Source organism: Sphaerodactylus townsendi, linkage group LG03 (assembly GCF_021028975.2).
Source record: "Sphaerodactylus townsendi isolate TG3544 linkage group LG03, MPM_Stown_v2.3, whole genome shotgun sequence".
Lineage (NCBI taxonomy): Eukaryota > Metazoa > Chordata > Lepidosauria > Squamata > Sphaerodactylidae > Sphaerodactylus > Sphaerodactylus townsendi.
Window position 1 is genome coordinate 80,735,011 of NC_059427.1, and position 18,983 is coordinate 80,753,993.

Here is an 18,983-nt window from a genome sequence, read left to right on the forward strand (position 1 = left end):
AACTTCTACCAGTGCCAGCCCAGTAGGACTGCTAAATCACCATTCTATAAGTCAACAATGTCCTGCAACTTTATTGCCTGTTCTATGGACTGCTATGAACTATACTTTTTTGAAATAAAACCATTGTGTGATTCTGAAATATGAGCTTCTCCAGAGTGGCAATGGTCTGAAATTAGGCTATGCTTCTACACACATTTACTTTGAAGTAGGTTCCTCTGAAATCAACAAGACTTCCTTCCAATTTAAGATTGAAGGGGTCACCTCTGCACAGCCCAGTACATGACATCCAGCAATCCTATGCTACTTAAGAGAGATTTCAAGGAATAAATAACTGGGCAAAGTAGTTAAGATAACTGTGCCCTGTTATAGAAGCATGATATTAAGTTCAGTAAATAAATATTTCAAGAAGTACATTGGAAAAAATATTCAAGTAGATTCAGTTCACATTCAGACTGCAGTCAAAACCAGAGAAAGAAGCTTAATCTAAAGAGTACTTTCACTATCTGTTGTAAATCTTTGGTGTGATTATTACATAACCCTTAACTTTAAATGCAGAGTTGCGCAAATAAAGAGACAGAGGCAGTTGCTTACTGAAGAATGAAGTTTACTAGCTATAAAAGAAGGGGAGGGTAAACTTGGTTACAAAACAAGTAAATATCTTTCTAACTGGCTAGCTCATTAGCTAGCACCTGCTTGCTATCCCATGGCTAATAATCTACTAAAGAGCATGTGCAGAGAGAGAACAAAGGATGTATACCTATTGCCTACGTGCAGACCTGCATATAGACCTGCTTGACCAATGGGGGTCAATTACCTGGTCACTGACTTCTGACCTCACTAATTAGCATGCACAACATTATCTGCTTCATTACTGGATTGTGTGACTGGCACGTGCCAAATACCAACACTATCATAAGTGGCCAGCTGATCTGGCATCACATGTATGGAATTATGAGGCACTCCTTCTACAGGAGAGACTTGTAGAAACATGTGACTCCATGAAAAGATATGTGGAGAATAGGAAGCATGAAGCACACAGAGAGGGAGGAGGGGTCAGAGGACAGCTACCAGGTTATGCCAAAGTGGGACACATTCCATTCAAGGAAATAACACTTACTTGGAGTCAGAGGTGGGATCCAACCAGTTCTCACCACTTCTCTAGAAGTGGTTACTAATTTTTTCTGAGTGCCGAGAAGGGGTTACTAAAGCAACCTCCCTGCCCAATAGGGACTGGAGGTGCGTGTGTGCAGTGGTGCCACTGTTTGAATCCCACCACCATTGGAACCTGTTATTAAAATTTTTGGATCCCACCACTGCTTGGAGTGATGTAGAGTGCTCCTTCCCGCCCCCAGTATCCAGGCATGCTGAGTTGCTCACTCCAACACTAGAACGTGACACTGGATTTCCTGCTTTGTTTTTTAACCGCCCGCAGCCTGGGGGTCCACCTGGATTCGTCTCTTTCAATGGAGGCCCAGGCGGCCCATGTAACCCGGGTTGCGTTTTTCCATCTGCTTCAGGCCCGGCTGCTCACTGGTGGTGCCGTTAGAGATCATATCTTGCCAGTGTTGCGTTGTCTGCATTGGCTCCCAGTTGAGGATTCAGATAGTGCTTCCAAGATGTTGGTGCCCCAACCTCTATAAGGCCTTCTGGCGAGGCCTGGGACACTTTCGTGTACCTTCAGGACTGTCTGACCCCGCATGTCCCAGTTCGGCCTCTGCATTCAGTGGAGGCCAATCTTCCTAGTTGGCCCTTGAGCCCCTTCAATGATCTGACTGTAGCCTCCCACTAGAGGCCAGGGCCTTCCTGCAGCCCTGGCCTGCAGTGGAGGCAGCTGCTTTCCTCCAGCACAATGTCACCCGGGCCCTGCAGGACCTTGGAGAGTTCCGCAGGGCCTGTAAGACCGAGCTGTTCCACTGGGCCTTTGGAGAAGGCGGCCGCTGATGGCGCCTTCTCCTCCCCCTTTTATCATCTGTGGCCTTTTACATCTTGGACCTTTCCATTCCCTCCTCAGAGAAATCTTTAGATTGCTGGACGCGATGTTTTATACGATTTTTTAATGGTTTTAATGTGAGATTTAGAGCCCTAATTTTATTATACTGTATGTATTTATTGAATGTGCTCTTCTTGTTATCTTAGATTATATTAATTGTTGTACACCATGCAGAGCCCGGGGGTGGGTGGTATAAAAGTCGAAGAAATAATAAATAAATAAATCCATTAGCAGATGTTTGAGAGAGGTCATTTGAGCAGGGAAAAGGACACGGGGAAAAGGTGTTACATCCCATGCCATTTTTGAATTATCTCTCCTCCCAAACGAGCCCATTATTGGATACAGTGGCTCCAGGGAAGCGGCTGAGACTGCAAAAATGGCTGCTTTTTGCCTTGTAAAAATCCTGGATAAAATCCAGTCACAGATCTCCGAGGTCATATTTAATGAAATTACTAGTCAATAGGGGTCAGTTTAGCTGCTCTTAGGTCAATTTCCTTTCATGCTTCATAGTGCAGCTATGGTACTGACAGCCAAACTAGAAGCGATTGTTGCAGACTCATGTCAGAACTGGGTCACTGAGAAGTCTTTATAAAGCAGGGGAGAAAGGGGAACCCTTTGCCAGCCCAAACTTTCTACCAAAGGACTGCACTAATTCTTTCTGAGAGAAAAACAGCAGGAGATCAGCCACAAAGGTTGATAAATTCCTTACCACCACCACCCCAGGATTAATCGATTCCTTACCCCCTTCACCGCAGTATTTTAACCTCCCTGCTGCCACTCACCAATTTATAGGAATGAACATGTACTGATGTCCAGGGCTCGTTCCAAGTTTTGACGTGGCCTGGGCAGAGAGTGCTTGGGGGAGGGGACTTTCTTCTCCTTCTCTGCCCAGCACCAGGACCCCTGCTCACACTTCCCTTCCTGCTAGGTTTGCCAACCTCCAGGTGGAGCCAGGAGTTTTTCAGGAATGACAACTGACTATAGCAATCAATTTATCTGGAGGAATTGATAGCCTCAGAGCTGAAGTCTAGGGCAACACAGCCCTGCTGAGCTTCCGCCCCTCCTCAAATTCTGCCCTCCTCAGGCTTCACTTCTAAATCTTCAGGTTTTCCCTATCTCAGAGTGGGAAGAATATACAGATGCATCTGTAGGTAAGAGGGGAAAAAAGAACATGGTGCTATCCAAAAAGAACCAAACCAAAATGACAAGCTACTCATGAGAAGGGAGGAAAAGTAGATCCTTGACTGAGATCTTTGGCCACCTGTCGATTGAATGAAAGTCTGGACTATTTATACATGTTCAGTCATGTGACTAAGCCTTTTTGAGACCTTCAGTCCTTTAAGGGTTAAAAGAGTGTCTGGATTTCTTGTATCACATCTGGTTATACAATATACTGAGCTCTACCCAACTTTTCCATTTGTCCAAGGAGCCAGATAAGTTTATGTGTAACGCATGCCACATGTCTGACACTAATCTTGCTAGTGGCAATGAAAATTGGAACACCTTTTCAAAATTGTCTAACTGTGTTAGGATTATAAATAAAGCATTCCGCTAATGGACTTTAAAATCTACTCCAAGTTTCTAAAACGCTTAGGGAATATGTGGTTTTGTGATTAAGGATCAGCAAAAGTTGTGGGAGAGGCTGCTTCAACACAAGAATAATTGCCTCCAGATGTGTGTCAAGCCAGCTGCAATCACTCAGAGGAGCCCCACGGGATAACAACTTGAAGTAAAACCAAAGTTGAAAATATTTCCCTATTCTCCCATGAAGCAAAAGGAGTCTGCAACATGTTGTTTACATGATGCAGACATGCCAGAGACTTCTATAATGCTGTTTCATATAAACAATTCCTTTATAAGTTAATGCGGGAGGCATCTCCCCCTTTAACACTAACATGGCATGGAGCCTCAGTCCCACAATAATTTGATAGCTGACAGACACAGTGAAGGGTTGGGAGATCTTTGCTACAGAAAGAACAGCTTGTGAATTCTTTTTCTAATTGCCAACTGTCGGTGTTTTGCCTTGCCCAATATAACTAAATTGTGAAGGGATATATTGTAGTTTGCATCTCAGTTATTTGGATCAGATAATTGAATTTTTATCCACATTAAAAAAAAACCATGTCTAGCTGAGGAAAGTAAGCATATCAGGAAGACAGATTATCTTTCTGTGTACAAAGAGAGGGTTTTTAAAAGCATGTGTACAAAGAGAGGGTTTTTATAAAAGCATGACCTATAGTGACCATGTTGTTAAGTTGCTGCTTTAGACAGATCTCCAAAACCTCCATCCTTCTGCTGCTATCATGAATTTTAAGCAATGCACTCAGAAGTCAAACAAAGCAGGCATTTTCTTGGAATGCTGGCTTTATATGCATGGGAAACAGTCTCAGTATCATGCTCCATCCAACATGCCTCTTCTGCCATACTTAGACATTCTGTTTAAAATAGATTTTTTCTGTTAAGTGAAAGTTTAATGGAATAGAACAGAAACAATAGATTCTTAGACTTACCAGCAGTGGTGGGATCCAAAAATTTTAATAACAGATTCCGATGGTGGTGGGATTCAAACAGTGGCGCCGCCACACACATGCACCTCCAGTCCCTATTGGGCAGGGAGGTTGCTTTAGTAACCCCTTCTTGGCACTCAGAAAAAATTAGTAACCACTTCTAGAGAAGTGGTGAGAACTGGTTGGATCCCACCTCTGCTTATCAGTATCCTAAACTGACAGGGTCTTCATCCACCAAACAGAAGCAGGCTACCTCAATTAGCTCCCTCTTCTTCAAGACAGGCTTAAGGAACTGGGGGAGGATGGGAGCAAAAGTTTCCACCATTTCAGCTGTATAACAAACTTTGTTCAGGCAAGACTGAACAGTTAAATGAGCTGCCCTTGCAAGTAATAAGATCGGAGAAGGAAAGGTCAAGGGTTAAAGCAGACGGAATCATGTATGCTTAAGACTGATGCACACAAAGTTGTAACAATGTCAGTTTATTCCATAGATATGTACAATCACTGATGTATTAACTGTAAGTGCATTCAATTTTCTGTCATATAGACTTTTGCCATCATTTTTCCTTAGTTAAATATATTTTTGTAGAAATTATGATCCTAGCCTTGGAAAGAGGAGAACATTATAAACAAAGCTGGATCTAAAGTAAGAATGCATTAACGCCAGGCTTTTTGTAGCTAAATGGCAGATGAAAGCTTGGCAGATACAAAGCCACCATCAATGCAGCATCATGGCCAGAGCAACTCCTGAGCTTTTCCAGCCAAGCAGACATTAAACTTATGCAAGACAATCTCTACAACGTGGTGACTGCTTCAGGAACCTTCTCAGCCCACCCACTGCCAGCTGCCTACCTGCCGCCTGCCATGTGTCTCAGGGCTGCCCCCACCCAATAGCTAGAGCAGATCATCCTCCATGGTCCCCTCTTTAAAAGCTGCACAGCAATCCACCCTATGTCATTTCTTGAACTCTTGTGAGATATCTTCTTTTGTTGGGCCACCTTTTCTGATTGCCTGTCAACAGGAAGGATTCTTGAAAGAGTATGAAATGCCCTTGCTGTGCTATCTTTAAAGAGAACAAGGACAGTAAAGAGATGAGCAACGTTATCTCCTCCAGTTCCTGGGTGATGCAGTGGTAAAAACCTTGAGCAGGCAATGACAACTGTGGAGAAAAGCCTAACAGTAGCTGATTCCAACGATCCTTTGAAATCATTTGCACCAGATGATTGCGTGCTGGGAGAAATTTTCAGAGAGTGAACATTCTATCTGCGGCATTAAAACGGTTAAGACCTCATAATATATGGGTTGACTAGAAGCTTTCTCTATGCATGCGTGTATTTATGTCAGTAGAGATTGTTTACTGTTCTGCTTGAATTTGGAATCTGAAACTGATAAACTGTAACTACATATGAAAAGTTAACTTGGGCTTCAGATAATTTGTTTGCTGTTGCTTGCTTCTTAAGAAACGAAGCTAACGCCACCATCACTAACCATTTTACCGCTATTAAGTTATGGTCAGCCTTGATTTCGATGGTATTGATTATATATCAGCTGACTATATGTTCTCTTTGCAAATGCTGTTTTAATTGTTGAGGAATGTGTACCTCTCAATAAAATTCAAGAATTTTTTTAAATATTGGCTCTGAGTGCTTCATGTCAACCAAATCAGAATCCACACAGTGGCAGGGAGTTCCTCTTGCTCTACAGACCTAAGAATTCTCTTTGTAGCTAGATATCAATTATACTGTATCACATGAGGAGAAAGAAGACTTCTAGTAATTACAAATTATTGGAAAGATAACACACATGAGTAAATCACTAATACAGGAGATGTACAGCATTTTCTGTGTCATACTCCAGAGATCTCAAAGCTGTAGGAATCCCTTAATCACCTCTGAGCAGATACATTTTCTTGATAATAGTAGAACATATAGTACTGATGCAGCAAGCTTATCTCAATTGCTCTTCATTAGGACTCTCCCAGTCAGTTCTTAGTTCTGCCAGAGTACACCATTTTACCAAATCAGCTGCAAAGCAGAACCTCATCTACTTTCATTTTTTCTCATTGCCTCCTCCTAAACTACATCTCTGGCAGTGAACTGCTTTAATTAAATCTCATGTCCCCTCCTGATCCTTTGTCAACTGCAATAACACACTAAGAGATGCTGTAGAAAAGAAACAGAAGGACTATCTTAGATCAAGACAGCCACAGTCTCCCATTCAGATCTTATAAGGTTGCCCAGGGAGGACAGGGGCATCACTGGAGTACAAGGCCATTTTCTCCAGGGGAACTGATTTCTTTAGTCTGGAGATGAGGGAATCTGCAGGTTCAACCTGGAGGCAGGTATCCCTAGTTCTTACTGCATAAAATAGCCATTGGACTAGAATACTTAAAGCAAGTTGTTCTTCTAATGAAATTGCACCTGGAAACCATTTGAAGATCTCTGCTGTTAGACATTTTGCATTTCCTTTCTAACATCTGATTTAACCATCTTCTTGGCCTTTTAGATTAGTTTGCTCAGTAAACACAAAACATGCATTTGTAGACAACAAGAAACCAAATTGGGAAATTTGGGATCCTGAGTCATCTGAGCATTCCACATTTGGAGATAAAGTCCTGGATTTAAAACTGAAGAGTTATAGCCCAAATGGATAAGCAGACATTGACAGTTCTAATGACGGCAGTCTGTGTGTTGCTGCCAGGTCTTGGTTGGCATTCTCCTGCTGCATCTTCTGCCCTCTGTTTAATATCAGAGACAGTTTGATAAGCTGACTATTGCCTTTTATCCCCACATTTCTCAGAAGTCACACAGCAACAAGGAAGCAAGTCTCATACAACTCCATTGTGTATAGGGTGTGTCCGCACTCGGTAAATAATCACAGCTGTTGCTGGGCACAGTACCAGGGATGTCATGACAACAATGGTGACCAGGATGATCAGGACAATGACCCATATATCCAATACATGCTTTGGAAGAAGCAGTTGTGTGGGCACAGCATCCATCCTACCCCTCCTCTTCCTCTCTGTGGGAAAAAGAGCAAAGGTTATGAGTGAAAGAGGGAACAGGAACCTCTCTACAGTAGGAAACCCCTTTCCCCAGAATGGAAATAAATGAGATAGGAAGGGCTCCTTTAAGCATTTTTTGATTGTACTTTCTTTATTCATACAAATATTCCTGCAGTTCACACATAAGGGCTAAGTCTTAAGGATATAACTGATGACTGCACAACATCAGAGTTTAATACATTTTCTTCAAAAAGGTAAGTACAGATCCAGGATCAGATGAGATGGGTCATGCCTATGACAAACATCTATTCATGCAGTAAACTGAAATTTATTTTATCTGCTTAACAAAATGTATATCCTGCCTTTCTGCCAAATTAGTGTTCTTGCTTCATTCTAAACAGTGTGACTTGGTTATAATGGTCCAAGTAGGGTGCTTGGGCCTAGGAAAGTCAAGATCAAACCCCTGTTAAATGAAACACGGTGATCTTGGGCATGCTGTTATCTCAGCCTAATCTACCCTGAAGGACTGCAGAGCAGCTGAAATATCCTGAGCTCCTTGCACGTGGAATTCAAATGTACTAAACAATGCAACCAATTTTATATATCACAGAATATAATGGATGGTCTTTATTTCAAAGCAACTGGTCTTCAAAAACAATTCACAAATGGAACATCACTGCTTTTCTTTAAGCTGATAACCTGCTTGTATGACACACCTAACTGTGAAAATGTTCTTTACGGGATAGAGAAGATGCAGCAATCAGACATGGGATATCAGTATCCTTGGAAAGTTTAGGGATGGGGCAAAGGGCAGAAATTAAGTTGTATGATGCATGATGTCTCGTCCCCTGAAAACCTGGATGAATACTAAGCATGTCTGGTGATGTTCCGGCTATCCCTTTAACTCCATGGAACTTAAAAACATATTAAGAATCAACCTGGATCAGATCAAAGTTCTGCATATTCCAGCATTCTGTTCTTATACTGACCAACCAGCTGCCTCTAGAAAGATCACAAGTAGAATGAGTGCAACTGATATGAAGAGACATACTGCCTCTGCTACTGGAGGGCACAGGTATCAATCATGATTAGTAGCCACTGAGAGCCCCATCCTCCAAGAATTTGCCATGACTCTTTTAAAGCCTTCCAAGTTGGCAGTCAGCACCACATCTTGAGGCACCAATTTCCACAATGAAACTATCTATGGCAGGGGTGTCCAACTCTGGTGCCCCAGATGTTCATGGACTACCATTCCCATCAGCCTCTGCCAGCATGGCCAATTGGTTCCAGAGTTGGACACTCCTGATGTACGGGGTGAAGAAGTACTTCTTTTTGTTGGTCTCTCACCCTTTAACTTCAGGGGCTACCCCTAGGGCTTAGGTTCTGTTATCCACTCTCTCTACAACATGCATAATGTTATAGATCTTACTGCCTTTTCCCCAAAACTAAATAGCTGTAAGTATTTTGGCCATCTTCATAGGATAGTTGCTCTAACCCTCTGGAGAGCCAGTGTGGTGTAGTGGTTAAGAGTGGCAGATTCTAATGTGGAGAACCGGGTTCGATACCCCACTCCTCCACATGAATGGTGGATTCTAATATGGACAACTAGGCTAGATTCCCAGCTCCTTCCCATGAAGCTTGCTGAGTGACCTTGGGCTAGTCATGATTCTCTAAGAATTCTCTCAGCCCCACCTACCTCATAAGGTGTCTGTTGTGGGGAGAAGCTTGTAAGCCACTTTGAGACTCCTTACAAGAGAGAATGGCAGGGCATAAATCCAAACTTCTCCTCCTCCTCTTCATTTTGGTTGCTCTTTTCTGTACCTTTTCAAGCTCTTTGATACTCTTTTTCGGGTGAGTTGACTAGAACAGTATGTTTGGCCTCACTATAGATTTGTATATGGGCGACATACTAGCAGCAGCAGTCTTATTTTATATCCCATTTCAGCATAGAATTTGCCTTTTTCACAGCAGCCTTACACTAGGTCGAGATTTTAATCAAGCTATTAACTATCACCCCAAGGTCCTTTTCTTGGTCTGTGGCTATTAGCTCAGGTCCCATCAGTATATACGTGAAGTTGGGATATTTTTGCCCCAAAATGCATCCCTTTTCACTTGCTCACATTGAATCTCATTTGCCATTTTAGTAGTCATCCTCCCAGTATGGAGAGATCCTGGATTTCTTCACAATCTGTTTTTTTTTAAACCACCGTAAATAATTTGGTGTCATCAGCAAACTTAGCCACCTCACTATGCACCCCCAACTCCAGGTCATTTATGAACAAGTTAAAAAGCACCAGTCCCACTTACAATGGAGTCTTCAGAGATGGCCAGAATTGCCCAACCCACTTAGGTCATACCTGAGTGTTCAGGAGGATGTGACATCACATGTTGCACAATGTTATTTCTACTTCCCAGTGGGAGCTCTCCTGCCTTAAGTGGGCAAACAGAAAGCCTGGGTGGAGATGAGTTATTAAATACGCTGCTTCTTTTTTTAAAAAAAACACACATTACTTCAAAATCTTATAGAACATCTTGCTCTGATGCCCCTCAATAAAAGTGTTGTAAAATGCTGGTTAATCATTAACATTTATTACATGCCATTGTTATTTTCCGTACAACATTAGTGTAGTGTCTGATAGAGTCTGATAGAAAACTTATCAACTCTGCTATGCTGGACCTCAATTACATAACAACACTGTTTTAATAGGAGAACAAACCGTTTAGAGTCACAGTTTAGTAGCTAGTAGCAAAGTCTAGTAGCCAGATGGCCCTTATTTCAAAGATAGACTTTAATGTTTCTATATTCCCTGTTTTGTGAACCCTCATTAGGTGGAAAGGCAGAATAAAATGTTCTAAATAAATAAAAGAAATAAACAAACTCTTCATCCATTTAAAGTAAAACACTTGTGGTTACTTATGGGATATGTCAAAAGTCAAGTCTCAAAGCCTCTGACACAGACTACGCTTAAGATTTTGCTTAGGCAAGTGAACCAGTCATGCTGTGAACAATCACAACCATCTCCAGTGATAGATCCTACCTCTTCTGTTGGTGGTGTTCCACTACACTAAATATTGATGCAAAATTTCATGCCATGGCATCTTCTACCCAAATCAGCAGCCTGGAGGCATCTCATCTGGTCTTTTTTCCTTGATTGCTGAGTCACAAAATTAGTATATTAAGTTATATAACTGATGCATCACTTGCATCAACCCTAACCCTAACCCTGCCAGATGAATAGCTGATCTTGTTAGTCCATTATCTACCTTTACACAAAAGTTTTGCTTCTCTTTTAAGCCACTCGAGACAGAATCTGTGTACTAACTTACAGATGCAACCTTCTTTCTTAATAGTGGCTCAACCCAGAATCCTGTTATTGGCATATTCCCAAGAACCATTACATTGGCAAGACATTAAAAAACATTTTTTAAAAAGGATTTGGAAATCCTTTCTTTATAGACAGAAATCATCATACTAAGACAGCAGCTCTTGACTCTTATGACAACTGAAAGTATAGCTATACTGTAAATAGTTATCAGTAGGTCCCTTTAACAGTTATCAGTAGGTCCCTTTAACAGATAATTTCCCAGGCCTTGTACAAAGATGGCTACATACTAACACAAAATACTGTTTTCAGTGTATGAAGTTGTGACAGATTGCACAGGAAAGTGTGTTTTAATTCAGTCTGTCAGAAGCCATTATTGTTTACAGTCAAAGTGAGGCACAGAGGCCTTGGAACAGGGAAACCACCTGTTTGGCTGAAGCCACCATGTCCTCTGGCTGGGTAAAAGACACTGACAGGGAGGAAGATATGACCCTGTGGAGAACAATCTGAAAGGCTTTTGGAGTTTGAAGTTCCAGAAGTTAAGAGCTATCTGCCTTTGCTGTGACAAAACATGACAGCTCTCAGGAAAGTAGTGGCAGTCAGTGTGGTTTTGGCTTGCCTTACTGTGTGGCCCGTGTACTGTGGCTGAAAGCAAATATACACAGACTAGGGTGTGAGGTTACTGAGGAGCTCAGGCTGAAGATATAATATAATAAATATAATATAATAATATAATTCAGCTGTATCCTCCATTCCTTCTACCCAATTATTTCTCACCAATTCCCATTTCTTCTCTGTTAAATAAATCTTTTATTCTCTTTAGGTTATCACTGCCTCAGTATTATTATTATCTGTACTTTAGTATTATCTGTACTCAGTATTGTTATTATCTGTACTTTATAAGGGGTTTGAAAAGAAAGTTTATAAAGTAACAGGCTTCCTTCACCTTCCAGGAAGTATGAAAAGTCTGAGGAAAAATGCTTCTGATCACTATACCATATTAGATGTAGCTCAGTCCCTGAGCTGAAAAAGATGGGAAAACGTGACAAGCCTGGTCAGTGAGGGGTTCTCCTGCCTGGTGATATTGGAAGTGTCTGTTGAACAAGTGATCAGATCCTTTTCCTTCCATGAAAATCTAACTAGTGAAAGTTGCTGAAGTCACTCTATATAACAGGACTAGGAGTAATATTCTTTGTTTTGTAGCTGTTAGTGGGCTACTGACTTCAGTGGAGGGATTTTGCTGATTAAATTACTTGACTGGCACCCAGGCTGAAGGGAAGGTAATACAGCCATGACCCCATTGTCATGTCCCCTGACTTATCAGCATCTGAAGACACAAATCCAAACTGATGTTATCCTTTACACAAGTTCACCATGAGGACTTTTAGCCATACTGCAACTGTGAGTTCTTGTAGGCAACTCCACATATGTTCCACATAAGCCCAGTTTGGAATTGGGACCATGGTGCAGGGGGAGCAGGTATGTCTGCTTTTGTGCCATTTTTCTGAGCCAAAAATGTTTCAGGGGGGTATGAAGAAGAAGAAGAAGAGGAGGAGGAGGAGGAGGAGTTTGGATTTATATCCCCCCTTTCTCTCCTGTAGGAGACTCAAATCTCCTCGCCCTTCCCCCCTCACAACAAAAACCCTGTGAGGTGGGTGGGGCTGAGAGAGCTCCAAAAAGCTGTGACTAGCCCAAGGTCACTCAGCTGGCATGTGTGGGAGTGCACAGGCTAATCTGAATTCCCCAGATAAACCTCCACAGCTTAAGCGGCAGAGTGGGGAATCAAACCCGGTTCCTCTATATTAGAATGCACCTGCTCTTCAACCACTGCGCCACTGCTGCTCCTTTGGGAAATGCACATGAAGAAAATGCTGGCATATATAGTTCCCCATTTAAGGCAAAATACCCTCTGGGCCATTTTGGCTTAGGAAAATGGTGTGGAGGGGAAAGCAGGAGTCTTTCCTCCCTCATTGTGTAATCTAAATCAGGCCTCACTGGTGCTTCAGACTAACCCATAGCAAATCCATGTACAAGCTAACATGTAGTTTGGCCCTCCCTCTTGGCAGGGGATGGGTTGAATCACTATATGCTCTGAATCCCAGCAAAGATGCTTTAGAGCAGGGGTCCCCAAACTACAGCCCGGGTGCCAAATGTGGCCCCCTGAAGGCATTTATCCGGCCTGCCAGGCATGGCGGCGATGGCTCCATTCATGTGCAGTGGGGGCTCGAGGGAGAGGAGGAACCGGCCCCAACGGCTGTTGATTGCAATTACATGATGGCACCCCCAAATCTCCATGAATTTTCTGACCCAGAGTTGGAAACCTTACACGTGGCAACTCCTGCTCCGCCCTTCCCTCTCAGCTACCCCATGTGTTGCTCTCAGGCTTTCTGTTCCGCCTCACTCCCACTGGCATCAGCCAGGCTGGTGAATCGCTCGCTGGCTGCTAGGGAGGAAGAACCCAGGAAGATACCTAATCCCTGGGTTAGATGGAATGCTTCATTGGGAAAGTACTGCTTTTTTTTTTTTACAGGGGAAGGTATTCCACAGCCTCCCCAACAATATTTGGAGCCCACCCTGTACTTGACATACTTTGGTCACTGTTCTAAAAATAGACCATGACAGAAAGGCTGAAAGGTGAAATCAAACATTTTACAATCATTTGTGCATAGGAATTTGTTCATAGTTTTTTTTTAGTCCGGCCCTCCAACAGTCTGAGGGACAGTGAACTGGCCCCCTGTTTAAAAAGTTTGGGGACCCCTGCTTTAGAGGATCCCAGTATAACTAGGAAACAGGAGGAGTCAACTTCTCATGAGTATGACATGAAGCAATCTTGTCGGTATTTGCAAGTGTCTGTAACAACCAGTCATGAAAGGGTTAACTGTTTGTATGTAAACAAGTTGCTGAAGTCGCTGTTTATGACCTGACCTATTGATTAGCTATTGGTCAGTTAGATAGCCATTGCTTACATGTTAGTGAGCATATACCCTGCAAGTTATAAAGTTAGCTTGTTTTCTTTGTTTCAAGAGAAGAGCCCATGGACAGAGAAGAGACAGAAGAACAGAGAAGTTATAAACTTAGTACTGTAAATATGTAACAGAAAACTACAGCATTTATCTGTTTTACTCCAGGTAACCCTCCCTTCTGCCCCCTGAGCCCTATTGGGAAGGGCGGGATATAAATCCAATAAGTAAGTAAGTAAGTAAGTAGGTAAGTAGGTAAGTAAAATTAGTGAACCTTTACATATAAAGCAACTTAAAGGATCTCTGGCTCTTTTTCTTCATACTGGAGGCTGCTTCCATATTTCTGCTAATTAAGTATCCCTTTTAATCGAATACCTACAAATCTGCGAGGAAGCAACCTATGAACCTTTTTCTAAACTAGGAGTCATTAGTTCCATTCAGGAGTCCCCACTATCACCCCAGCATCACAAGAACAGGGAAGGCAGCAGGCCAGAGTTGAAGTCTAGAGCAGAAGACACTAGATTGGAAGTATAAGACTTCACATCTGCTACCAGGGAAGAATGACAGCCAATCAGATATAATACCAGTATCAGCTCCGCAAAGAAAGCACAGGAAGAAATGGAGCTGCAAGGCTCGATATAAACCTTAAATGTCAGTTTTGGTTAACACAGAACCCACATTTTTGAACAAAATAATGGTTCTCATCCACCCTGCTTCACCAATGAGCTTCAACTTCAACTACAATGATTCCTTCAGTTTCAGTTAACATTTCCTGTTTTTAAAGTTTTTATCTCTATGGAAAAAAGGAAATCAACACTGAGATTTTTCATGTGTTTTTGTGACTAGTATTAATAATTTTCATTGTAAAATTAGAGCAATGCAGCATGTATTCTAATCAGTGTACATTTAAATTTATACATACAGGAAACATAACTGTCTTGTGGAAATAGTTGGTGGTCTCTGTGTTAAATCATTTAGTGACTTCAATTGATCAGTGACTCAGTGTTGTAGACATCCTAGTTAAAACCATGTACAACCAAAAAGCCTTATCAGTTGTTTTAACAATGAACTTCATGAGAATCAGTTACATATGTAACAGAAAACATTCACAAGAAATTGTGGCACTCTGGAAAGATGAGCAATAAATCTACTAGGAGCATTATCCATGATCAAAATTCTAAGGAAAGTTTGCTGATATGAAGTAGTTTAAATTTGGGGTTCAAATTTTACCACACATGCAATTTTGTGGGTTTCCACGTCACAGTCTAACGTAAGAACAGGTTTCTCTGTTTAACAGAAGGCTCAAGGCATGTTTTGCTGACAAACAAATTCATGCTGATGTTGAATGTTGTTCTTCTTGTGTAATTGAGACTTCACATCGTACAGGAAATGCTCTCTGTAACCAGTTTACAGAAAAATGCATTAGCTGGGCCACTGATTTTAAGCAATAACCTTCTTGGAAACAATTTTTTTTTAAAACTTATTTGCCCAGACTGAAATTTCATTATGTTATACTGACAGATAGGTATCCCATGGTTCTAGGCTCCAACTCATGACTGTGTTCTGATATGAGCAAGCTTATTAAACTAACTAGCTTTCCTCATATTATTTAAACCCTGCTTACAAACCAATTGAACTCCTATACTAGGATTAAACCAAACACTCCATTAATTCAATGCAAACACAAAAAACTTCTTTAAAATACAATATATGACAAGCAGTATGGAATATTGTTGGAATTAAAGTAAGAAGACTTGAGAGTCATCTCCTCTCAGCTATTGAGCTCATAATTAAAACAAGTCCTGCTCGATTTTCATGTGGACCAGTCAACTGGTAGCGCCACTATATCCTTCCAAGCCCCGGGCACTGCCCCCACCCAAAAAAAGGGATGCTCTAGCTGAGCAAACGGAACATCTCCTTTGCCACCACAGTGTCTTACCCTTTCCTGGAACTCCCAAGGGCTTGAAAAGGGGCAAAGCAGTCTCTCAGCTGGGTGGGCCCAGAAGACCAGTCACAGGCGGAGAGCAGCGGCAGAGTGGCAACTGGGGAAGAGGTAGGCTGGTGGATGGCCAGAAGAAGCATGCAGGTAAGCGATGGATGGAGGGAAGCAGAAAAAGTGGGTGAGCTGCTGCTTGCTCCTGGGAATAGGGCAGGGGTGGACTGGCCCAGTGCACCCACTACGTAACACTTTAAAGTGACACCTGAGTCATCTGCCCTCTGCGCCCCCCCCCCCCCAGATCCACTGTTGGGAGGCAGCCCAATTCCTGGACACATTACAATAGAGAAATCAGCACTGACAGACAGGAGCTAGCATGTGAGATGGGTGTGCACGCCCCATCCCCCAACCAATTCACTGCTGAGCCCTCCACCCTCACCTTGGGGCATCAACCTGGGGGAGAGGCAGCCACAGGCGGCAGAAGCCCAAGCAGAGAGAGGCAGCTGAAAGCAGCAGAAGAGGCTGGCAGGTGGAGGCTGGTGGGGGGGGGGGGTGTCACAGGAGGTGTCAGCAGGAAGCGTAATGCTCTAGCTCCTCACTCCTGGGGTGGGGAGGTAGGGGGCTGGCACCTGAACATGGCTCCCACATGATGTATGGAAGTTGTGCTCAGATCTTGTGCCCTCTCGATCCCTCCTCACAGCGCCTATGCATTGAATGATCTTGGACACATTGCTACTGCTCAGACTAACAGCTCTCAGAACTATTGTAAAACAAAAGTAGTTCTGAACTCCTTGCATAGTACAGAACAAATAATAAAAGTTGATGCAACTCTGTCTCTCCTGCAATGAGATGACAATGGAATTATGTTAATGGCCATTGCACAAACAGGCTTTGATTTTTATTGTACGTTGGACTGGCATTCTGCTATGCTTGTTCCGTTGTTTGTTTCCATTTCCATTACAGATACCATATGTGATTGGCTTTCTGACCTATGACCTGTCATGCAAATTAGTATGATGCCAGTTTTGCTAAACTATTTGGCATTTTGTCAGTGGTATTTCTAGTCTGTTAGAGAATGCTGTCACTTTGACGTCAACAAAACAGGCTGAGCTGGAACCACAATGTTAATCTCCGCAGCACTCCAGATGAAAGAGATAATAACATTGCATCAAATGTTATTGCATCAAACACTGCGTCAAGATTTGTAAAGCTTTGAAGGCCAACCTACCCTCAAAGCCTTCAAGGGATAACTTGTTAAAACACAAGCTTTTTGCAAGTAATCAACAAGTCTATTCTGTACTGTCATAGCACAATGGGGAGTTTTATACCAGTTTGCAAATGAAAAATTCACAAAACATTCTGCTTGAATACTTAATTCAAGGGGAGGAAATCTGGCAGTTCTTTAATAATTGGAATTACTTGAATTCAACCACAAATTATTCAAATGTGAAAAAGATTCATAAGTGGTGATATAATGGCAATCCTACTAGGTTGTGATTTACAGAAAGCACACAACTAATCAGGGGAGGGGGAGAAAGATACACATTTTTTCACTCAGAATTCAAAATGTACAACTACCGAGTAGTAGAATGCATTATTTGTTCATGAAAACACTGGTAAATAAACACTGCATATGATTTATGATGCTTTTTAAATAACTGCGCAATCTGAATTAGCCTGATTCTGAAAAATGTAGTGAGAATTCAAAATAATGTCCTTATAAGGAAGTGGTAGCTTTAGTTAAATCTATTTTCACTAGAACCTTAATTTTAGCACAATTGCACCAGAATTGTCACTGATTTTATCAGGTCAGAAACATTTTATAGTTGTACGTCAGGGGTCTCCAACTTTTTTGATCCTGAAAACACCTTCAAAATTTTAACGCATCATTATAAGCACAATCACAAAACAGTGACTGCAGGAGCCAACCACTCAGAGGACCCCAAGTACTGATAGAAGAGGATTAATTAAAAATACACTGGGAAAGAGGTGTGAGAGAGAATAAAACCAATACAGTGCTAAAATCTGCATAGCCAATCAGCACTGCAATTACCATCAACAATCCCTGATGAGCAACAGCCCCACCTGGCCCCACTCACTTTCTAAAGACACTTGGTGGGCACCAGAAAAGGTGTTCCTGGGTGTCAAGGTGTGCATCTCATCTACACATGAGATGCATTTGCTTCCTAATTCTGTGTCAGGAAGCAAACAAGCACATGTAGCATCAGAAAGATTGTTTTGTTTTGATTCACAGTACAAGCTTGGGGCTGTTAATTTGACTGGGGAAGAAGCATCTAACCCCCACCCGGCATGTCATTATTGTGACTTAAATATTCATTACTAATAAATAACACTGCTATTAGCTCTAGAGGTCAGGAGTGCTAATATAACAGATCTGGTCATAGTTAGGAATTGATCGTATTAGGAATGTCTTATCTTGTTGTTTCATTAGACAAGAATATTGTCCAGGAATTGACATCAAGAGCCACCCTGGTTCTTTGCACCTATTCCTTCATGAACCTGTAAAGCAGGAGTGTAGAACTCGTTTGTTACAAGGGCTGGGTATGACATAATGTGATTTGGTCAGGCCGGGCTCTGTGGGGAGGAGGTGGCTGCCTCAGCTGACCCCAGAACAGCTGGGGGGAGGGGGCGTGACTGAACTGGCGCGCCCACACCAGAATGGGGTGACCTGGCGAGCCTGGCGAGATTGGGAGTGAAGGGTTTTCTTTACCTAACAACATGACAGGATATACTGCTAAAGAAGGAATACATTTTTAAAAGCAATGAATGAAATCCTCACTTCCACTTGACCTGACATAAAACTGCACATTATGTGGTATGGTAGTAGATCTGATTCCCAAAAGAACAACTTGTGTTGTTAAACAGTAACAGAGATAGAGTTAAATGGTAGTAACTGAGCTGAACAAGATTACCTTCCAGCTGTTACTGATGTTTAAACATAGCATTCTGTGGGGTGATAGCATTGTTACCTACCATAAGAACAATAGTCTTTTGTCGGGTCCTTTGATCCTTGGAGGCTTACTAACTTATTTTGAATGACCAGGGAAACCTTGTTTCATGCAGTTATGATCTTAATGTACTTTGAAGGTGCTATCGGATTCTTACTCTTTTAGGATCCTAGCGTTGTCAAAATCTTGCATTACTTTTATTTAATCTCATATTATTGTGTCTATTACTGTTATGAGTCCATTACTTGCCTTTCTGGTTGTATTACTGTTGTTTGTTCTTTTTCTATTATGACC